The following is a 22,162-nucleotide window of genomic DNA, read 5'->3' on the forward strand; positions in this document are numbered from 1 at the left end:
CGCTAAGACAGTTCTTGTGGAATTGGCAATGTGATATTTGGAAGCCCATAGAGGGCTATGGTGAAAAAGGAATTATCCTCAGATGAAATCTGAAAGGAAGCTTTCTGAGAAACTGCTTAGTGTTCTGTTAATTCATCTCACAGAGTTACATCTGTATTTCGTGGATCTCTTCGCTAGCCTTATTTCTGTGGAATCTGAGAACAGATATTTCGGATCCCTTTGAAGACTATAGGGCCAAAGGAAATATCCTCCGATAACAAAGAGAAAGAAGCTTTCTGAGAAACTTCTTTGTGTTCTGTGAAATCATCTCACAGAGTTACAGCTTTCCCCTCAAGAAGCCTTTCGCTAAGACAGTTCTTGTGGAATTGACAAAGTGATATTTGGAGGCCCATAGAGGGCTATGTTGAAAAAGGAAATATCCTCAGAGGAAATCTGGAAAGAAGCTTTCTGAGAAACCGCTTTGTTCTGTTAATTCATCTCACAGAGTTACATCCGTATTTCGTGGATCTCTTTGCTAGCCTTATTTCTGTGGAATCTGAGAACAGATATTTCGGATCCCTTTGAAGACTATAGGGCCAAAGGAAATATCCTCCGATAACAAAGAGAAAGAAGCTTTTTGAGAAACTTCTTTGTGTTTTGTTAAATCATCTCAGAGAGTTACAGCTTTCCCCTCAAGAAGCCTTTCGCTAAGACAGTTCTTGTGGAATTGGCAAAGTGATATTTGGAAGCCCATAGAGGGCTATGGTGTAAAAGGAAATATCCTCAGAGGAAATCTGGAAAGAAGCTTTCTGAGGAACTGCTTAGTGTTCTGTTAATTCATCTCACAGAGTTACATCTGTATTTCGTGGATCTCTTTGCTAGCCTTATTTCTGTGGAATCTGAGAACAGATATTTCGGATCCCTTTGAAGACTATAGGGCCAATAGAAATATCCTCCGATAACAAAGAGAAAGAACCTTTCTGAGAAACTTCTTTGTGTTTCGTGAAATCAACTCACAGAGTTACAGCTTTCCCCTCAAGAAGCCTTTCGCTAAGACAGTTCTTGTGGAATTGGCAAAGTGATATTTGGAAGCCCATAGAGGGCTATGGTGAAAAAGGAATTATCCTCAGATGAAATCTGGAAAGAAGCTTTCTGAGAAACTGCTTAGTGTTCTGTTAATTCATCTCACAGAGTTACATCTGTATTTCGTGGATCTCTTTGCTAGCCTTATTTCTGTGGAATCTGAGAACAGATATTTCGGATCCCTTTGGAGACTATAGGGCCAAAGGAAATATCCTCCGATAACAAAGAGAAAGAAGCTTTTTGAGAAACTTCTTTGTGTTCTTTGAAATCATCTCACAGAGTTACAGCTTTCCCCTCAAGAAGCCTTTCGCTAAGACAGTTCTTGTGGAATTGACAAAGTGATATTTGGAGGCCCATAGAGGGCTATGTTGAAAAAGGAAATATCCTCAGAGGAAATCTGGAAAGAAGCTTTCTGAGAAACCGCTTTGTTCTGTTAATTCATCTCACAGAGTTACATCCGTATTTCGTGGATCTCTTTGCTAGCCTTATTTCTGTGGAATCTGAGAACAGATATTTCGGATCCCTTTGAAGACTATAGGGCCAAAGGTAATATCCTCCGATAACAAAGAGAAAGAAGCTTTCTGAGAAACTTCTTTGGGTTCTGTGAAATCATCTCACAGAGTTACAGCTTTCCCCTCAAGAAGCCTTTCGCTAAGACAGTTCTTGTGGAATTGGCAAAGTGATATTTGGAAGCCCATAGAGGGCTATGGTGAAAAAGGAAATATCCTCAGAGGAAATCTGGAAAGAAGCTTTCTGAGAAACTGCTTAGTGTTCTGTTAATTCATCTCACAGAGTTACATCTGTATTTCGTGGATCTCTTTGCTAGCCTTATTTCTGTGGAATCTGAGAACAGATATTTCGGATCCCTTTTGAAACTATAGGGCCAAAGGAAATATCCTCCGATAACAAAGAGAAAGAAGCTTTTTGAGAAACTTCTTTGTGTTCTTTGAAATCATCTCACAGAGTTACAGCTTTCCCCTCAAGGAGCCTTTCGCTAAGACTGTTCTTGTGGAATTGGCAAAGTGATATTTGGAAGCCCATTGAGGGCGACGGTGAAAAATGAAATATCCTCAGATGAAATCTGGAAAGAAGCTTTCTGAGAAACCGCTTTGTTCTGTTAATTCATCTCACGGAGTTACATCCGTATTTCGTGGATCTCTTTGCTAGCCTTATTTCTGTGGAATCTGAGAACAGATATTTCGGATCCCTTTGAAGACTATAGGGCCAAAGGAAATATCCTCCGATAACAAAGAGAAAGAAGCTTTTTGAGAAACTTCTTTGTGTTTTGTGAAATCATCTCAGAGAGTTACAGCTTTCCCCTCAAGAAGCCTTTCGCTAAGACAGTTCTTGTGGAATTGGCAAAGTGATATTTGGAAGCCCATAGAGGGCTATGGTGTAAAAGGAAATATCCTCAGAGGAAATCTGGAAAGAAGCTTTCTGAGGAACTGCTTAGTGTTCTGTTAATTCATCTCACAGAGTTACATCTGTATTTCGTGGATCTCTTTGCTAGCCTTATTTCTGTGGAATCTGAGAACAGATATTTCGGATCCCTTTGAAGACTATAGGGCCAAAAGAAATATCCTCCGATAACAAAGAGAAAGAACCTTTCTGAGAAACTTCTTTGTGTTTCGTGAAATCAACTCACAGAGTTACAGCTTTCCCCTCAAGAAGCCTTTCGCTAAGACAGTTCTTGTGGAATTGGCAAAGTGATATTTGGAAGCCCATAGAGGGCTATGGTGAAAAAGGAATTATCCTCAGATGAAATCTGGAAAGAAGCTTTCTGAGAAACTGCTTAGTGTTCTGTTAATTCATCTCACAGAGTTACATCTGTATTTCGTGGATCTCTTTGCTGGCCTTATTTCTGTGGAATCTGAGAACAGATATTTCGGATCCCTTTGAAGTCTATAGGGCCAAAGGAAATATCTTCCGATAACAAAGAGAAAGAAGCTTTCTGAGAACCTTCTTTGTGTTCTGTGAAATCATCTCACAGAGTTACAGCTTTCCCCTCGAGAAGCCTTTCGATAAGACAGTTCTGGTGGAATAGGCAAAGTGATATTTGGAAGCCCATAGAGGGCTATGGTGAAAAAGGAAATATCCTCAGATGAAATCTGGAAAGAAACTTTCTGAGAAACTGCTCTGTGATATGTGTCTTCCACTCACAGAGTTACATCTGTATTTCGTGGAACACTTTGCTAGCCTTATTTCTGTGGATTCTGAGAACAGATATTTCGGATCCCTTTGAAGACTTATAGGGCCAAAGGAAATATCCTCCGATAACAAAGACAAAGAAGCTTTCTGAGAAACTTCTTTGTGTTCTGTGAAATCAACTCACAGAGTTACAGCTTTCCCCTCAAGAAGCGTTTCGCTAAGACAGTTCTTGTGGAATTGGCAAAGTGATATTTGGAAGCGCATAGAGGGCTATGGTTAAAAAGGAAATATCCTCAGATGAAATCTGGAAAGAAGCTTTCTGAGAAACTGGTTAGTGTTCTGTTAATTCATCTCACAGAGTTACATCTGTATTTCGTGGATCTCTTTGCTAGCCTTATTTCTGTGGAATCTGAGAACAGATATTTCGGATCCCTTTTGAAACTATAGGGCCAAAGGAAATATCCTCCGATAACAAAGAGAAAGAAGCTTTTTGAGAAACTTCTTTGTGTTCTTTGAAATCATCTCACAGAGTTACAGCTTTCCCCTCAAGGAGCCTTTCGCTAAGACTGTTCTTGTGGAATTGGCAAAGTGATATTTGGAAGCCCATTGAGGGCGATGGTGAAAAATGAAATATCCTCAGATGAAATCTGGAAAGAAGCTTTCTGAGAAACTGCTTAGTGTTCTGTTAATTCATCTCACGGAGTTACATCTGTATTTCTTGGATCTCTTTGCTAGCCTTATTTCTGTGGAATCTGAGAACAGATACTTCGGATCCCTTTGGAGACTATAGGGCCAAAGGAAAAATCCTCCGATAACAAAGAGAAAGAAGCTTTTTGAGAAACTTCTTTGTGTTTTATGAAATCATCTCACAGAGTTACAGCTTTCCCCTCAAGAAGCCTTTCGCTAAGACAGTTCCTGTGGAATGGCAAAGTGATATTTGGAAGCCCATAGAGGGCTATGGTGAAAAAGGAAATATCCTCAGAGGAAATCTGGAAAGAAGCTTTCTGAGAAACTGCTTAGTGTTCTGTTAATTCATCTCACAGAGTTACATCTGTATTTCGTGGATCTCATTGCTAGCCTTATTTCTGTGGAATCTGAGAACAGATATTTCGGATCCCTTTGAAGACTATAGGGCCAAAGGAAATATCCTCCGATAACAAAGAGAAAGAACCTTTCTGAGAAACTTCTTTGTGTTTCGTGAAATCAACTCACAGAGTTACAGCTTTCCCCTCTAGAAGCCTTTCGCTAAGAAAGTTCTTGTGGAATTGGCAAAGTGATATTTGGAAGCCCATAGAGGGCTATGGTGAAAAAGGAAATATCCTCAGATGAAATCTTGAAAGAAGCTTTCTGAGAAACTGCTTAGTGTTCTGTTAATTCATCTCACAGAGTTACATCTGTATTTCGTGGATCTCTTTGCTAGCCTTATTTCTGTGGAATCTGAGAACAGATATTTAGGATCCCTTTGAAGACTATAGGGCCAAAGGAAATATCCTCCGATAACAAAGAGAAAGACGCTTTCTGAGAAACTTCTTTGTGTTCTGTGAAATCATCTCACTGAGTTACAGCTTCCCCCTCTAGAAGCGTTTCGCTAAGACAGTTCTTTTGGAATTGGCAAAGTGATATTTGGAAGCCCATAGAGGGCTATGGTGAAAAAGGATATATCCTCAGATGAAATCTGGAAAGAAGCGTTCTGAGAAACTGCTTAGTGTTCTGTTAATTCATCTCAAAGTGTTACATCTGTATTTCGTGGATCTCTTAACTAGCCTTATTTCTGTGGAATCTGAGAACAGATAATTCGCATTCCTTTGAAGACTATAGGGCCAAAGGAAATATCCTCCGATAACAAAGAGAAAGAAGCTTTCTGAGAAACTTCTTTGTGTTCTGTGAAATCATCTCACAGAGTTACAGCTTTCTCCTCAAGAAGCCTTTCGCTAAGACAGTTCTTGTGGAATTGGCAAAGTGATATTTGGAAGCCCATGGAGGGCGATGGTGAAAAAGGAAATATCCACAGATGAAATCTGGAAAGAAGCTTTCTGAGAAACTGCTTAGTGTTCTGTTAATTCATCTCATAGAGTTACATCTGTATTTCGTGGATCTCTTTGCTAGCCTTATTTCTGTGGAATCTGAGAACAGATATTTCGGATCCCTTTGAAGAGTATAGGGCCAAAGGAAATATCCTCCGATAACAAAGAGAAAGAAGCTTTCTGAGAAACTTCTTTGTGTTCTGTGAAATCGTCTCCAGAGTTACAGCTTTCCCCTCAAGAAGCCTTTCGCTAAGACAGTTCTTGTGGAATTGGCAATGTGATATCTGGAAGCCCAAAGAGGGCTATGGTGAAAAAGGAAATATCCTCAGATGAAATCTGGAAAGAAGCTTTCTGAGAAACTGCTCGGTGATATGTGTCTTCCACTCACAGAGTTACATCTGTATTTCGTGGAACTCTTTGCTAGCCTTATTTCTCTGGATTCTGAGAACAGATATTTCGGATCCCTTTGAAGACTATAGGGCCAAAGGAAATATCCTCCGATAACAAAGAGCAAGAAGCTTTCTGAGAAACTTCTTTGTGTTCTGTGAAATCATCTCACGGAGTTACAATTTCCCCTCAAGAAGCCTTTCGCTAAGACAGTTCTTGTGGAATTGGCAAAGTGATATTTGGAAGCCCATAGAGGGCTATGGTGAAAAAGGAAATATCCTCAGATGAAATCTGAAAGGAAGCTTTCTGAGAAACTGCTTAGTGTTCTGTAAATTCATCTCACAGAGTTACATCTGTATTTCGTGGATCTCTTTGCTAGCCTTATTTCTGTGGAATCTGAGAACAGATATTTCGGATCCCTTTGAAGACTATAGGGCCAAAGGAAATATCCTCCGATAACAAAGAGAAAGAAGTTTTCTGAGAAACTTCTTTGTGTTCTGTGAAATCATCTCACAGAGTTAGAGCTTTCCCCTCAAGAAGCCTTTCGCTAAGACAGTTCTTGTGGAATTGGCAAAGTGATATTTGAAAGCCCATAGAGGGCTATGGAGAAAAAGGAAATATCCTCAGAGGAAATCTGGAAAGAAGCTTTCTGAGAAACTGCTTAGTGTTCTGTTAATTCATCTTAAAGTGTTACATCTGTTTTTCGTGGATCTCTTTGCTAGCCTTATTTCTGTGGAATCTGAGAACAGATATTTCGGATCCCTTTGAAGACTATAGGGCCAAAGGAAATATCCTCCGATAACAAAGAGAAAGAAGCTTTCTGAGAAACTTCTTTGGGTTCTGTGAAATCATCTCACAGAGTTACAGCTTTCCCCTCAAGAAGCCTTTCGCTAAGACAGTTCTTGTGGAATTGGCAAAGTGATATTTGGAAGCCCATAGAGGGCTATGGTGAAAAAGGAAATATCCTCAGAGGAAATCTGGAAAGAAGCTTTCTGAGAAACTGGTTAGTGTTCTGTTAATTTATCTCACAGAGTTACATCTGTATTTAGTGGATCTCTTTGCTAGCCTTATTTTTGTGGAATCTGAGAACAGATATTTCGGATCCCTTTGAAGACTATAGGGCCAAAGGAAATATCCTCCGATAACAAAGAGAAAGAAGCTTTTTGAGAAACTTCTTTGTGTTCTTTGAAATCATCTCACAGAGTTACAGCTTTCCCCTCAAGGAGCCTTTCGCTAAGACTGTTCTTGTGGAATTGGCAAAGTGATATTTGGAAGCCCTTTGAGGGCGATGGTGAAAAATGAAATATCCTCAGATGAAATCTGGAAAGAAGCTTTCTGAGAAACTGCTTAGTGTTCTGTTAATTCATCTCACGGAGTTACATCTGTATTTCTTGGATCTCTTTGCTAGCCTTATTTCTGTGGAATCTGAGAACAGATACTTCGGATCCCTTTGGAGACTATAGGGCCAAAGGAAATATCCTCCGATAACAAAGAGAAAGAAGCTTTTTGAGAAACTTCTTTGTGTTTTATGAAATCATCTCACAGAGTTACAGCTTTCCCCTCAAGAAGCCTTTCGCTAAGACAGTTCTTTTGGAATTGGCAAAGTGATATTTGGAAGCCCATAGAGGGCTATGGTGAAAAAGGAAATATCCTCAGATGAAATCTTGAAAGAAGCTTTCTGAGAAACTGCTTAGTGTTCTGTTAATTCATCTCACAGAGTTACATCTGTATTTCGTGGATCTCTTTCGTAGCCTTATTTCTGTGAAATCTGAGAACAGATATTTCGGATGCCTTTGAAGACTATAGGGCCTAAGGAAATATCCTCCGATAACAAAGAGAAAGAAGCTTTTTGAGAAACTTCTTTGGGTTCTGTGAAATCATCTCACAGAGTTACATCTTTCCCCTCTAGAAGCCTTTCGCTAAGACAGTTCTTGTGGAATTGGCAAAGTGATATTTGGAAGCCCATAGAGGGCTATGGTGAAAAAGGAAATATCCTCAGATGAAATCTTGAAAGAAGCTTTCTGAGAAACTGCTTAGTGTTCTGTTAATTCATCTCACAGAGTTACATCTGTATTTCGTGGATCTCTTTGGTAGCCTTATTTCTGTGGCATCTGAGAACAGATATTTAGGATCCCTTTGAAGACTATAGGGCCAAAGGAAATATCCTCCGATAACAAAGAGAAAGACGCTTTCTGAGAAACTTCTTTGTGTTCTGTGAAATCATCTCACTGAGTTACAGCTTCCACCTCTAGAAGCGTTTCGCTAAGACAGTTCTTTTGGAATTGGCAAAGTGATATTTGGAAGCCCATAGAGGGCTATCGTGAAAAAGGATATATCCTCAGATGAAATCTGGAAAGAAGCGTTCTGAGAAACTGCTTAGTGTTCTGTTAATTCATCTCAAAGTGTTACATCTGTATTTCGTGGATCTCTTAACTAGCCTTATTTCTGTGGAATCTGAGAACAGATAATTCGCATTCCTTTGAAGACTATAGGGCCAAAGGAAATATCCTCCGATAACAAAGAGAAAGAAGCTTTCTGAGAAACTTCTTTGTGTTCTGTGAAATCGTCTCCAGAGTTACAGCTTTCCCCTCAAGAAGCCTTTCGCTAAGACAGTTCTTGTGGAATTGGCAATGTGATATCTGGAAGCCCAAAGAGGGCTATGGTGAAAAAGGAAATATCCTCAGATGAAATCTGGAAAGAAGCTTTCTGAGAAACTGCTCTGTGATATGTGTCTTCCACTCACAGAGTTACATCTGTATTTCGTGGAACTCTTTGCTAGCCTTATTTCTCTGGATTCTGAAAACAGATATTTCGGATCCCTTTGAAGACTATAGGGCCAAAGGAAATATCCTCCGATAACAAAGAGCAAGAAGCTTTCTGAGAAACTTCTTTGTGTTCTGTGAAATCATCTCACGGAGTTACAGCTTTCCCCTCAAGAAGCCTTTCGCTAAGACAGTTCTTGTGGAATTGGCAAAGTGATATTTGGAAGCCCATAGAGGGCTATGGTGAAAAAGGAAATATCCTCAGATGAAATCTGAAAGGAAGCTTTCTGAGAAACTGCTTAGTGTTCTGTTAATTCATCTCACAGAGTTACATCTGTATTTCGTGGATCTCTTTGCTAGCCTTATTTCTTTGGAATCTGAGAACAGATATTTCGGATCCCTTTGAAGACTATAGGGCCAAAGGAAATATCCTCCGATAACAAAGAGAAAGAAGTTTTCTGAGAAACTTCTTTGTGTTCTGTGAAATCATCTCACAGAGTTAGAGCTTTCCCCTCAAGAAGCCTTTCGCTAAGACAGTTCTTGTGGAATTGGCAAAGTGATATTTGAAAGCCCATAGAGGGCTATGGAGAAAAAGGAAATATCCTCAGAGGAAATCTAGAAAGAAGCTTTCTGAGAAACTGCTTAGTGTTCTGTTAATTCATCTTAAAGTGTTACATCTGTTTCTCGTGGATCTCTTTGCTAGCCTTATTTCTGTGGAATCTGAGAACAGATATTTCGGATCCCTTTGAAGACTATAGGGCCAAAGGAAATATCCTCCGATAACAAAGAGAAAGAAGCTTTCTGAGAAACTTCTTTGGGTTCTGTGAAATCATCTCACAGAGTTACAGCTTTCCCCTCAAGAAACCTTTCGCTAAGACAGTTCTTGTGGAATTGGCAAAGTGATATTTGGAAGCCCATAGAGGGCTATGGTGAAAAGGGAAATATCCTCAGAGGAAATCTGGAAAGAAGCTTTCTGAGAAACTGGTTAGTGTTCTGTTAATTTATCTCACAGAGTTACATCTGTATTTAGTGGATCTCTTTGCTAGCCTTATTTTTGTGGAATCTGAGAACAGATATTTCGGATCCCTTTGAAGACTATAGGGCCAAAGGAAATATCCTCCGATAACAAAGAGAAAGAAGCTTTTTGAGAAACTTCTTTGTGTTCTTTGAAATCATCTCACAGAGTTACAGCTTTCCCCTCAAGGAGCCTTTCGCTAAGACTGTTCTTGTGGAATTGGCAAAGTGATATTTGGAAGCCCATTGAGGGCGATGGTGAAAAATGAAATATCCTCAGATGAAATCTGGAAAGAAGCTTTCTGAGAAACTGCTTAGTGTTCTGTTAATTCATCTCACGGAGTTACATCTGTATTTCTTGGATCTCTTTGCTAGCCTTATTTCTGTGGAATCTGAGAACAGATACTTCGGATCCCTTTGGAGACTATAGGGCCAAAGGAAATATCCTCCGATAACAAAGAGAAAGAAGCTTTTTGAGAAACTTCTTTGTGTTTTATGAAATCATCTCACAGAGTTACAGCTTTCCCCTCAAGAAGCCTTTCGCTAAGACAGTTCTTTTGGAATTGGCAAAGTGATATTTGGAAGCCCATAGAGGGCTATGGTGAAAAAGGAAATATCCTCAGATGAAATCTTGAAAGAAGCTTTCTGAGAAACTGCTTAGTGTTCTGTTAATTCATCTCACAGAGTTACATCTGTATTTCGTGGATCTCTTTCGTAGCCTTATTTCTGTGAAATCTGAGAACAGATATTTCGGATGCCTTTGAAGACTATAGGGCCTAAGGAAATATCCTCCGATAACAAAGAGAAAGAAGCTTTTTGAGAAACTTCTTTGGGTTCTGTGAAATCATCTCACAGAGTTACAGCTTTCCCCTCTAGAAGCCTTTCGCTAAGACAGTTCTTGTGGAATTGGCAAAGTGATATTTGGAAGCCCATAGAGGGCTATGGTGAAAAAGGAAATATCCTCAGATGAAATCTTGAAAGAAGCTTTCTGAGAAACTGCTTAGTGTTCTGTTAATTCATCTCACAGAGTTACATCTGTATTTCGTGGATCTCTTTGGTAGCCTTATTTCTGTGGAATCTGAGAACAGATATTTAGGATCCCTTTGAAGACTATAGGGCCAAAGGAAATATCCTCCGATAACAAAGAGAAAGACGCTTTCTGAGAAACTTCTTTGTGTTCTGTGAAATCATCTCACTGAGTTACAGCTTCCCCCTCTAGAAGCGTTTCGCTAAGACAGTTCTTTTGGAATTGGCAAAGTGATATTTGGAAGCCCATAGAGGGCTATGGTGAAAAAGGATATATCCTCAGATGAAATCTGGAAAGAAGCGTTCTGAGAAACTGCTTAGTGTTCTGTTAATTCATCTCAAAGTGTTACATCTGTATTTCGTGGATCTCTTAACTAGCCTTATTTCGGTGGAATCTGAGAACAGATAATTCGCATTCCTTTGAAGACTATAGGGCCAAAGGAAATATCCTCCGATAACAAAGAGAAAGAAGCTTTCTGAGAAACTTCTTTGTGTTCTGTGAAATCATCTCACAGAGTTACAGCTTTCTCCTCAAGAAGCCTTTCGCTAAGACAGTTCTTGTGGAATTGGCAAAGTGATATTTGGAAGCCCATGGAGGGCGATGGTGAAAAAGGAAATATCCACAGATGAAATCTGGAAAGAAGCTTTCTGAGAAACTGCTTAGTGTTCTGTTAATTCATCTCATAGAGTTACATCTGTATTTCGTGGATCTCTTTGCTAGCCTTATTTCTGTGGAATCTGAGAACAGATATTTCGGATCCCTTTGAAGACTATAGGGCCAAAGGAAATATCCTCCGATAACAAAGAGAAAGAAGCTTTCTGAGAAACTTCTTTGTGTTCTGTGAAATCGTCTCCAGAGTTACAGCTTTCCCCTCAAGAAGCCTTTCGCTAAGACAGTTCTTGTGGAATTGGCAATGTGATATCTGGAAGCCCAAAGAGGGCTATGGTGAAAAAGGAAATATCCTCAGATGAAATCTGGAAAGAAGCTTTCTGAGAAACTGCTCTGTGATATGTGTCTTCCACTCACAGAGTTACATCTGTATTTCGTGGAACTCTTTGCTAGCCTTATTTCTCTGGATTCTGAGAACAGATATTTCGGATCTCTTTGAAGACTATAGGGCCAAAGGAAATATCCTCCGATAACAAAGAGCAAGAAGCTTTCTGAGAAACTTCTTTGTGTTCTGTGAAATCATCTCACGGAGTTACAGCTTTCCCCTCAAGAAGCCTTTCGCTAAGACAGTTCTTGTGGAATTGGCAAAGTGATATTTGGAAGCCCATAGAGGGCTATGGTGAAAAAGGAAATATCCTCAGATGAAATCTGAAAGGAAGCTTTCTGAGAAACTGCTTAGTGTTCTGTTAATTCATCTCACAGAGTTACATCTGTATTTCGTGGATCTCTTTGCTAGCCTTATTTCTGTGGAATCTGAGAACAGATATTTCGGATCCCTTTGAAGACTATAGGGCCAAAGGAAATATCCTCCGATAACATAGAGAAAGAAGTTTTCTGAGAAACTTCTTTGTGTTCTGTGAAATCATCTCACAGAGTTAGAGCTTTCCCCTCAAGAAGCCTTTCGCTAAGACAGTTCTTGTGGAATTGGCAAAGTGATATTTGAAAGCCCATAGAGGGCTATGGAGAAAAAGGAAATATCCTCAGAGGAAATCTGGAAAGAAGCTTTCTGAGAAACTGCTTAGTGTTCTGTTAATTCATCTCAAAGTGTTACATCTGTTTTTCGTGGATCTCTTTGCTAGCCTTATTTCTGTGGAATCTGAGAACAGATATTTCGGATCCCTTTGAAGACTATAGGGCCAAAGGAAATATCCTCCGATAACAAAGAGAAAGAAGCTTTCTGAGAAACTTCTTTGTGTTCTGTGAAATCATCTCACAGAGTTACAGCTTTCCCCTCAAGAAGCCTTTCGCTAAGACAGTTCTTGTGGAATTGGCAAAGTGATATTTGGAAGCCCATAGAGGGCTATGGTGAAAAAGGAAATATCCTCAGAGGAAATCTGGAAAGAAGCTTTCTGAGAAACTGGTTAGTGTTCTGTTAATTTATCTCACAGAGTTACATCTGTATTTAGTGGATCTCTTTGCTAGCCTTATTTTTGTGGAATCTGAGAACAGATATTTCGGATCCCTTTGAAGACTATAGGGCCAAAGGAAATATCCTCCGATAACAAAGAGAAAGAAGCTTTTTGAGAAACTTCTTTGTGTTCTTTGAAATCATCTCACAGAGTTACAGCTTTCCCCTCAAGGAGCCTTTCGCTAAGACTGTTCTTGTGGAATTGGCAAAGTGATATTTGGAAGCCCATTGAGGGCGATGGTGAAAAATGAAATATCCTCAGATGAAATCTGGAAAGAAGCTTTCTGAGAAACTGCTTAGTGTTCTGTTAATTCATCTCACGGAGTTACATCTGTATTTCTTGGATCTCTTTGCTAGCTTTATTTCTGTGGAATCTGAGAACAGATACTTCGGATCCCTTTGGAGACTATAGGGCCAAAGGAAATATCCTCCGATAACAAAAAGAAAGAAGCTTTTTGAGAAACTTCTTTGTGTTTTATGAAATCATCTCACAGAGTTACAGCTTTCCCCTCAAGAAGCCTTTCGCTAAGACAGTTCTTTTGGAATTGGCAAAGTGATATTTGGAAGCCCATAGAGGGCTATGGTGAAAAAGGAAATATCCTCAGATGAAATCTTGAAAGAAGCTTTCTGAGAAACTGCTTAGTGTTCTGTTAATTCATCTCACAGAGATACATCTGTATTTCGTGGATCTCTTTCGTAGCCTTATTTCTGTGGAATCTGAGAACAGATATTTCGGATGCCTTTGAAGACTATAGGGCCTAAGGAAATATCCTCCGATAACAAAGAGAAAGAAGCTTTCTGAGAAACTTCTTTGGGTTCTGTGAAATCATCTCACAGAGTTACAGCTTTCCCCTCAAGAAGCCTTTCGCTAAGACAGTTCTTGTGGAATTGGCAAAGTGATATTTGGAAGCCCATAGAGGGCTATGGTGAAAAAGGAAATATCCTCAGAGGAAATCTGGAAAGAAGCTTTCTGAGAAACTGCTTAGTGTTCTGTTAATTCATCTCACAGAGTTACATCTGTATTTCGTGGATCTCTTTGCTAGCCTTATTTCTGTGGAATCTGAGAACAGATATTTCGGATCCCTTTGGAGACTATAGGGCCAAAGGAAATATCCTCCGATAACAAAGAGAAAGAAGCTTTCTGTGAAACTTCTTTGTGTTCTGTGAAATCATCTCACAGAGTTACAGCTTTCCCCTCAGGAAGCCTTTCGCTAAGACAGTTCTTGTGGAATTGGCAAAGTGATATTTGGAAGCCCATAGAGGGCGATGGTGAAAAAGGAAATATCCTCAGATGAAATCTGGAAAGAAGCTTTCTGAGAAACTGCTTAGTGTTCTGTTAATTCATCTCACAGAGTTACATCTGTATTTCGTGGATCTCTTTGGTAGCCTTATTTCTGTGGAATCTGAGAACAGATATTTAGGATCCCTTTGAAGACTATAGGGCCAAAGGAAATATCCTCCGATAACAAAGAGAAAGACGCTTTCTGAGAAACTTCTTTGTGTTCTGTGAAATCATCTCACTGAGTTACAGCTTCCACCTCTAGAAGCGTTTCGCTAAGACAGTTCTTTTGGAATTGGCAAAGTGATATTTGGAAGCCCATAGAGGGCTATCGTGAAAAAGGATATATCCTCAGATGAAATCTGGAAAGAAGCGTTCTGAGAAACTGCTTAGTGTTCTGTTAATTCATCTCAAAGTGTTACATCTGTATTTCGTGGATCTCTTAACTAGCCTTATTTCTGTGGAATCTGAGAACAGATAATTCGCATTCCTTTGAAGACTATAGGGCCAAAGGAAATATCCTCCGATAACAAAGAGAAAGAAGCTTTCTGAGAAACTTCTTTGTGTTCTGTGAAATCGTCTCCAGAGTTACAGCTTTCCCCTCAAGAAGCCTTTCGCTAAGACAGTTCTTGTGGAATTGGCAATGTGATATCTGGAAGCCCAAAGAGGGCTATGGTGAAAAAGGAAATATCCTCAGATGAAATCTGGAAAGAAGCTTTCTGAGAAACTGCTCTGTGATATGTGTCTTCCACTCACAGAGTTACATCTGTATTTCGTGGAACTCTTTGCTAGCCTTATTTCTCTGGATTCTGAAAACAGATATTTCGGATCCCTTTGAAGACTATAGGGCCAAAGGAAATATCCTCCGATAACAAAGAGCAAGAAGCTTTCTGAGAAACTTCTTTGTGTTCTGTGAAATCATCTCACGGAGTTACAGCTTTCCCCTCAAGAAGCCTTTCGCTAAGACAGTTCTTGTGGAATTGGCAAAGTGATATTTGGAAGCCCATAGAGGGCTATGGTGAAAAAGGAAATATCCTCAGATGAAATCTGAAAGGAAGCTTTCTGAGAAACTGCTTAGTGTTCTGTTAATTCATCTCACAGAGTTACATCTGTATTTCGTGGATCTCTTTGCTAGCCTTATTTCTTTGGAATCTGAGAACAGATATTTCGGATCCCTTTGAAGACTATAGGGCCAAAGGAAATATCCTCCGATAACAAAGAGAAAGAAGTTTTCTGAGAAACTTCTTTGTGTTCTGTGAAATCATCTCACAGAGTTAGAGCTTTCCCCTCAAGAAGCCTTTCGCTAAGACAGTTCTTGTGGAATTGGCAAAGTGATATTTGAAAGCCCATAGAGGGCTATGGAGAAAAAGGAAATATCCTCAGAGGAAATCTAGAAAGAAGCTTTCTGAGAAACTGCTTAGTGTTCTGTTAATTCATCTTAAAGTGTTACATCTGTTTCTCGTGGATCTCTTTGCTAGCCTTATTTCTGTGGAATCTGAGAACAGATATTTCGGATCCCTTTGAAGACTATAGGGCCAAAGGAAATATCCTCCGATAACAAAGAGAAAGAAGCTTTCTGAGAAACTTCTTTGGGTTCTGTGAAATCATCTCACAGAGTTACAGCTTTCCCCTCAAGAAACCTTTCGCTAAGACAGTTCTTGTGGAATTGGCAAAGTGATATTTGGAAGCCCATAGAGGGCTATGGTGAAAAGGGAAATATCCTCAGAGGAAATCTGGAAAGAAGCTTTCTGAGAAACTGGTTAGTGTTCTGTTAATTTATCTCACAGAGTTACATCTGTATTTAGTGGATCTCTTTGCTAGCCTTATTTTTGTGGAATCTGAGAACAGATATTTCGGATCCCTTTGAAGACTATAGGGCCAAAGGAAATATCCTCCGATAACAAAGAGAAAGAAGCTTTTTGAGAAACTTCTTTGTGTTCTTTGAAATCATCTCACAGAGTTACAGCTTTCCCCTCAAGGAGCCTTTCGCTAAGACTGTTCTTGTGGAATTGGCAAAGTGATATTTGGAAGCCCATTGAGGGCGATGGTGAAAAATGAAATATCCTCAGATGAAATCTGGAAAGAAGCTTTCTGAGAAACTGCTTAGTGTTCTGTTAATTCATCTCACGGAGTTACATCTGTATTTCTTGGATCTCTTTGCTAGCCTTATTTCTGTGGAATCTGAGAACAGATACTTCGGATCCCTTTGGAGACTATAGGGCCAAAGGAAATATCCTCCGATAACAAAGAGAAAGAAGCTTTTTGAGAAACTTCTTTGTGTTTTATGAAATCATCTCACAGAGTTACAGCTTTCCCCTCAAGAAGCCTTTCGCTAAGACAGTTCTTTTGGAATTGGCAAAGTGATATTTGGAAGCCCATAGAGGGCTATGGTGAAAAAGGAAATATCCTCAGATGAAATCTTGAAAGAAGCTTTCTGAGAAACTGCTTAGTGTTCTGTTAATTCATCTCACAGAGTTACATCTGTATTTCGTGGATCTCTTTCGTAGCCTTATTTCTGTGAAATCTGAGAACAGATATTTCGGATGCCTTTGAAGACTATAGGGCCTAAGGAAATATCCTCCGATAACAAAGAGAAAGAAGCTTTTTGAGAAACTTCTTTGGGTTCTGTGAAATCATCTCACAGAGTTACAGCTTTCCCCTCTAGAAGCCTTTCGCTAAGACAGTTCTTGTGGAATTGGCACAGTGATATTTGGAAGCCCATAGAGGGCTATGGTGAAAAAGGAAATATCCTCAGATGAAATCTTGAAAGAAGCTTTCTGAGAAACTGCTTAGTGTTCTGTTAATTCATCTCACAGAGTTACATCTGTATTTCGTGGATCTCTTTGGTAGCCTTATTTCTGTGGAATCTGAGAACAGATATTTAGGATCCCTTTGAAGACTATAGGGCCAAAGGAAATATCCTCCGATAACAAAGAGAAAGACGCTTTCTGAGAAACTTCTTTGTGTTCTGTGAAATCATCTCACTGAGTTACAGCTTCCCCCTCTAGAAGCGTTTCGCTAAGACAGTTCTTTTGGAATTGGCAAAGTGATATTTGGAAGCCCATAGAGGGCTATGGTGAAAAAGGATATATCCTCAGATGAAATCTGGAAAGAAGCGTTCTGAGAAACTGCTTAGTGTTCTGTTAATTCATCTCAAAGTGTTACATCTGTATTTCGTGGATCTCTTAACTAGCCTTATTTCGGTGGAATCTGAGAACAGATAATTCGCATTCCTTTGAAGACTATAGGGCCAAAGGAAATATCCTCCGATAACAAAGAGAAAGAAGCTTTCTGAGAAACTTCTTTGTGTTCTGTGAAATCATCTCACAGAGTTACAGCTTTCTCCTCAAGAAGCCTTTCGCTAAGACAGTTCTTGTGGAATTGGCAAAGTGATATTTGGAAGCCCATGGAGGGCGATGGTGAAAAAGGAAATATCCACAGATGAAATCTGGAAAGAAGCTTTCTGAGAAACTGCTTAGTGTTCTGTTAATTCATCTCATAGAGTTACATCTGTATTTCGTGGATCTCTTTGCTAGCCTTATTTCTGTGGAATCTGAGAACAGATATTTCGGATCCCTTTGAAGACTATAGGGCCAAAGGAAATATCCTCCGATAACAAAGAGAAAGAAGCTTTCTGAGAAACTTCTTTGTGTTCTGTGAAATCGTCTCCAGAGTTACAGCTTTCCCCTCAAGAAGCCTTTCGCTAAGACAGTTCTTGTGGAATTGGCAATGTGATATCTGGAAGCCCAAAGAGGGCTATGGTGAAAAAGGAAATATCCTCAGATGAAATCTGGAAAGAAGCTTTCTGAGAAACTGCTCTGTGATATGTGTCTTCCACTCACAGAGTTACATCTGTATTTCGTGGAACTCTTTGCTAGCCTTATTTCTCTGGATTCTGAGAACAGATATTTCGGATCTCTTTGAAGACTATAGGGCCAAAGGAAATATCCTCCGATAACAAAGAGCAAGAAGCTTTCTGAGAAACTTCTTTGTGTTCTGTGAAATCATCTCACGGAGTTACAGCTTTCCCCTCAAGAAGCCTTTCGCTAAGACAGTTCTTGTGGAATTGGCAAAGTGATATTTGGAAGCCCATAGAGGGCTATGGTGAAAAAGGAAATATCCTCAGATGAAATCTGAAAGGAAGCTTTCTGAGAAACTGCTTAGTGTTCTGTTAATTCATCTCACAGAGTTACATCTGTATTTCGTGGATCTCTTTGCTAGCCTTATTTCTGTGGAATCTGAGAACAGATATTTCGGATCCCTTTGAAGACTATAGGGCCAAAGGAAATATCCTCCGATAACATAGAGAAAGAAGTTTTCTGAGAAACTTCTTTGTGTTCTGTGAAATCATCTCACAGAGTTAGAGCTTTCCCCTCAAGAAGCCTTTCGCTAAGACAGTTCTTGTGGAATTGGCAAAGTGATATTTGAAAGCCCATAGAGGGCTATGGAGAAAAAGGAAATATCCTCAGAGGAAATCTGGAAAGAAGCTTTCTGAGAAACTGCTTAGTGTTCTGTTAATTCATCTCAAAGTGTTACATCTGTTTTTCGTGGATCTCTTTGCTAGCCTTATTTCTGTGGAATCTGAGAACAGATATTTCGGATCCCTTTGAAGACTATAGGGCCAAAGGAAATATCCTCCGATAACAAAGAGAAAGAAGCTTTCTGAGAAACTTCTTTGTGTTCTGTGAAATCATCTCACAGAGTTACAGCTTTCCCCTCAAGAAGCCTTTCGCTAAGACAGTTCTTGTGGAATTGGCAAAGTGATATTTGGAAGCCCATAGAGGGCTATGGTGAAAAAGGAAATATCCTCAGAGGAAATCTGGAAAGAAGCTTTCTGAGAAACTGGTTAGTGTTCTGTTAATTTATCTCACAGAGTTACATCTGTATTTAGTGGATCTCTTTGCTAGCCTTATTTTTGTGGAATCTGAGAACAGATATTTCGGATCCCTTTGAAGACTATAGGGCCAAAGGAAATATCCTCCGATAACAAAGAGAAAGAAGCTTTTTGAGAAACTTCTTTGTGTTCTTTGAAATCATCTCACAGAGTTACAGCTTTCCCCTCAAGGAGCCTTTCGCTAAGACTGTTCTTGTGGAATTGGCAAAGTGATATTTGGAAGCCCATTGAGGGCGATGGTGAAAAATGAAATATCCTCAGATGAAATCTGGAAAGAAGCTTTCTGAGAAACTGCTTAGTGTTCTGTTAATTCATCTCACGGAGTTACATCTGTATTTCTTGGATCTCTTTGCTAGCTTTATTTCTGTGGAATCTGAGAACAGATACTTCGGATCCCTTTGGAGACTATAGGGCCAAAGGAAATATCCTCCGATAACAAAAAGAAAGAAGCTTTTTGAGAAACTTCTTTGTGTTTTATGAAATCATCTCACAGAGTTACAGCTTTCCCCTCAAGAAGCCTTTCGCTAAGACAGTTCTTTTGGAATTGGCAAAGTGATATTTGGAAGCCCATAGAGGGCTATGGTGAAAAAGGAAATATCCTCAGATGAAATCTTGAAAGAAGCTTTCTGAGAAACTGCTTAGTGTTCTGTTAATTCATCTCACAGAGATACATCTGTATTTCGTGGATCTCTTTCGTAGCCTTATTTCTGTGGAATCTGAGAACAGATATTTCGGATGCCTTTGAAGACTATAGGGCCTAAGGAAATATCCTCCGATAACAAAGAGAAAGAAGCTTTCTGAGAAACTTCTTTGGGTTCTGTGAAATCATCTCACAGAGTTACAGCTTTCCCCTCAAGAAGCCTTTCGCTAAGACAGTTCTTGTGGAATTGGCAAAGTGATATTTGGAAGCCCATAGAGGGCTATGGTGAAAAAGGAAATATCCTCAGAGGAAATCTGGAAAGAAGCTTTCTGAGAAACTGCTTAGTGTTCTGTTAATTCATCTCACAGAGTTACATCTGTATTTCGTGGATCTCTTTGCTAGCCTTATTTCTGTGGAATCTGAGAACAGATATTTCGGATCCCTTTGGAGACTATAGGGCCAAAGGAAATATCCTCCGATAACAAAGAGAAAGAAGCTTTCTATGAAACTTCTTTGTGTTCTGTGAAATCATCTCACAGAGTTACAGCTTTCCCCTCAGGAAGCCTTTCGCTAAGACAGTTCTTGTGGAATTGGCAAAGTGATATTTGGAAGCCCATAGAGGGCGATGGTGAAAAAGGAAATATCCTCAGATGAAATCTGGAAAGAAGCTTTCTGAGAAACTGCTTAGTGTTCTGTTAATTTATCTCACAGAGTTACATCTGTATTTCGTGGATCTCTTTCGTAGCCTTATTTCTGTGGAATCTGAGAACAGATATTTCGGATGCCGTTGAAAACTATAGGGCCAAAGGAAATATCCTCCGAAAACAAAGAGAAAGAAGCTTTTTGAGAAACTTCTTTGGGTTCTGTGAAATCATCTCACAGAGTTACAGCTTTCCCCTCAAGAAGCCTTTCGCTAAGACAGTTCTTGTGGAATTGGCAAAGTGATATTTGGAAGGATATAGAGGGCTATGTTGAAATCGGAAATATCCTCAGAGGAAATCTGGAAAGAAGCTTTCTGAGAAACTGCTTAGTGTTCTGTTAATTCATCCCACAGAGTTACTTCTGTATTTCGTGGATCTCTTTGCTAGCCTTATTTCTGTGGAATCTGAGAACAGATATTTCGGATGCTTTGAAGACTATAGGGCCAAAGGAAATGTCCTCCGATAACAAAGAGAAAGAAGCTTTCTGAGAAACTTCTTTGTGTTCTGTGAAATCAACTCACAGAGTTACAGCTTTCCCCTCAAGATGCCTTTCGCTAAGACAGTTCTTGTGAAATTGGCAAAGTGATATTTGGAAGCCCATAGAGGGCTATGGTGAAAAAGGAAATATCCTCAGATGAAATCTGGAAAGAAGCTTTCTGAGAAACTGCTTAGTGTTCTGTTAATTCATCTCACAGAGTTACATCTGTATTTCGTGGATCTCTTTGCTAGCCTTATTTCTGTGGAATCTGAGAACAGATACTTCGGATCCCTTTGGAGACTATAGGGCCAAAGGAAATATCCTCCGATAACAAAGAGAAAGAAGCTTTTTGAGAAACTTCTTTGTGTTCTTTGAAATCATCTCACAGAGTTACAGCTTTCCCCTCAAGAAGCCTTTAGCTAAGACAGTTCTTGTGGAATTGACAAAGTGATATTTGGAGGCCCATAGAGGGCTATGTTGAAAAAGGAAATATCCTCAGAGGAAATCTGGAAAGAAGCTTTCTGAGAAACCGCTTTGTTCTGTTAATTCATCTCACAGAGTTACATCCGTATTTCGTGGATCTCTTTGCTAGCCTTATTTCTGTGGAATCTGAGAACAGATATTTCGGATTCCTATGAAGACTATAGGGCCAAAGGAAATATCCTCCGATAACAAAGAGAAAGAAGCTTTTTGAGAAACTTCTTTGTGTTTTGTGAAATCATCTCAGAGAGTTACAGCTTTCCCCTCAAGAAGCCTTTCGCTAAGACAGTTCTTGTGGAATTGGCAAAGTGATATTTGGAAGCCCATAGAGGGCTATGGTGTAAAAGGAAATATCCTCAGAGGAAATCTGGAAAGAAGCTTTCTGAGGAATTGCTTAGTGTTCTGTTAATTCATCTCACAGAGTTACATCTGTATTTCGTGGATCTCTTTGCTAGCCTTATTTCTGTGGAATCTGAGAACAGATATTTCGGATCCCTTTGAAGACTATAGGGCCAAAAGAAATATCCTCCGATAACAAAGAGAAAGAACCTTTCTGAGAAACTTCTTTGTGTTTCGTGAAATCAACTCACAGAGTTACAGCTTTCCCCTCAAGAAGCCTTTCGCTAAGACAGTTCTTGTGGAATTGGCAAAGTGATATTTGGAAGCCCATAGAGGGCTATGGTGAAAAAGGAATTATCCTCAGATGAAATCTGGAAAGAAGCTTTCTGAGAAACTGCTTAGTGTTCTGTTAATTCATCTCACAGAGTTACATCTGTATTTCGTGGATCTCTTTGCTAGCCTTATTTCTGTGGAATCTGAGAACAGATATTTCGGATCCCTTTGGAGACTATAGGGCCGAAAGAAATATCCTCCGATAACAAAGAGAAAGAAGCTTTTTGAGAAACTTCTTTGTGTTCTTTGAAATCATCTCACAGAGTTACAGCTTTCCCCTCAAGAAGCCTTTCGCTAAGACAGTTCTTGTGGAATTGACAAAGTGATATTTGGAGGCCCATAGAGGGCTATGTTGAAAAAGGAAATATCTTCAGAGGAAATCTGGAAAGAAGCTTTCTGAGAAACTGCTCTGTGATATGTGTCTTCCACTCACAGAGTTACATCTGTATTTCGTGGAACACTTTGCTAGCCTTATTTCTGTGGATTCTGAGAACAGATATTTCGGATCCCTTTGAAG

The sequence above is a fragment of the Macaca nemestrina genome, chromosome 7 (assembly GCF_043159975.1).
Source record: "Macaca nemestrina isolate mMacNem1 chromosome 7, mMacNem.hap1, whole genome shotgun sequence".
Taxonomy (NCBI): Eukaryota; Metazoa; Chordata; class Mammalia; order Primates; family Cercopithecidae; genus Macaca; species Macaca nemestrina.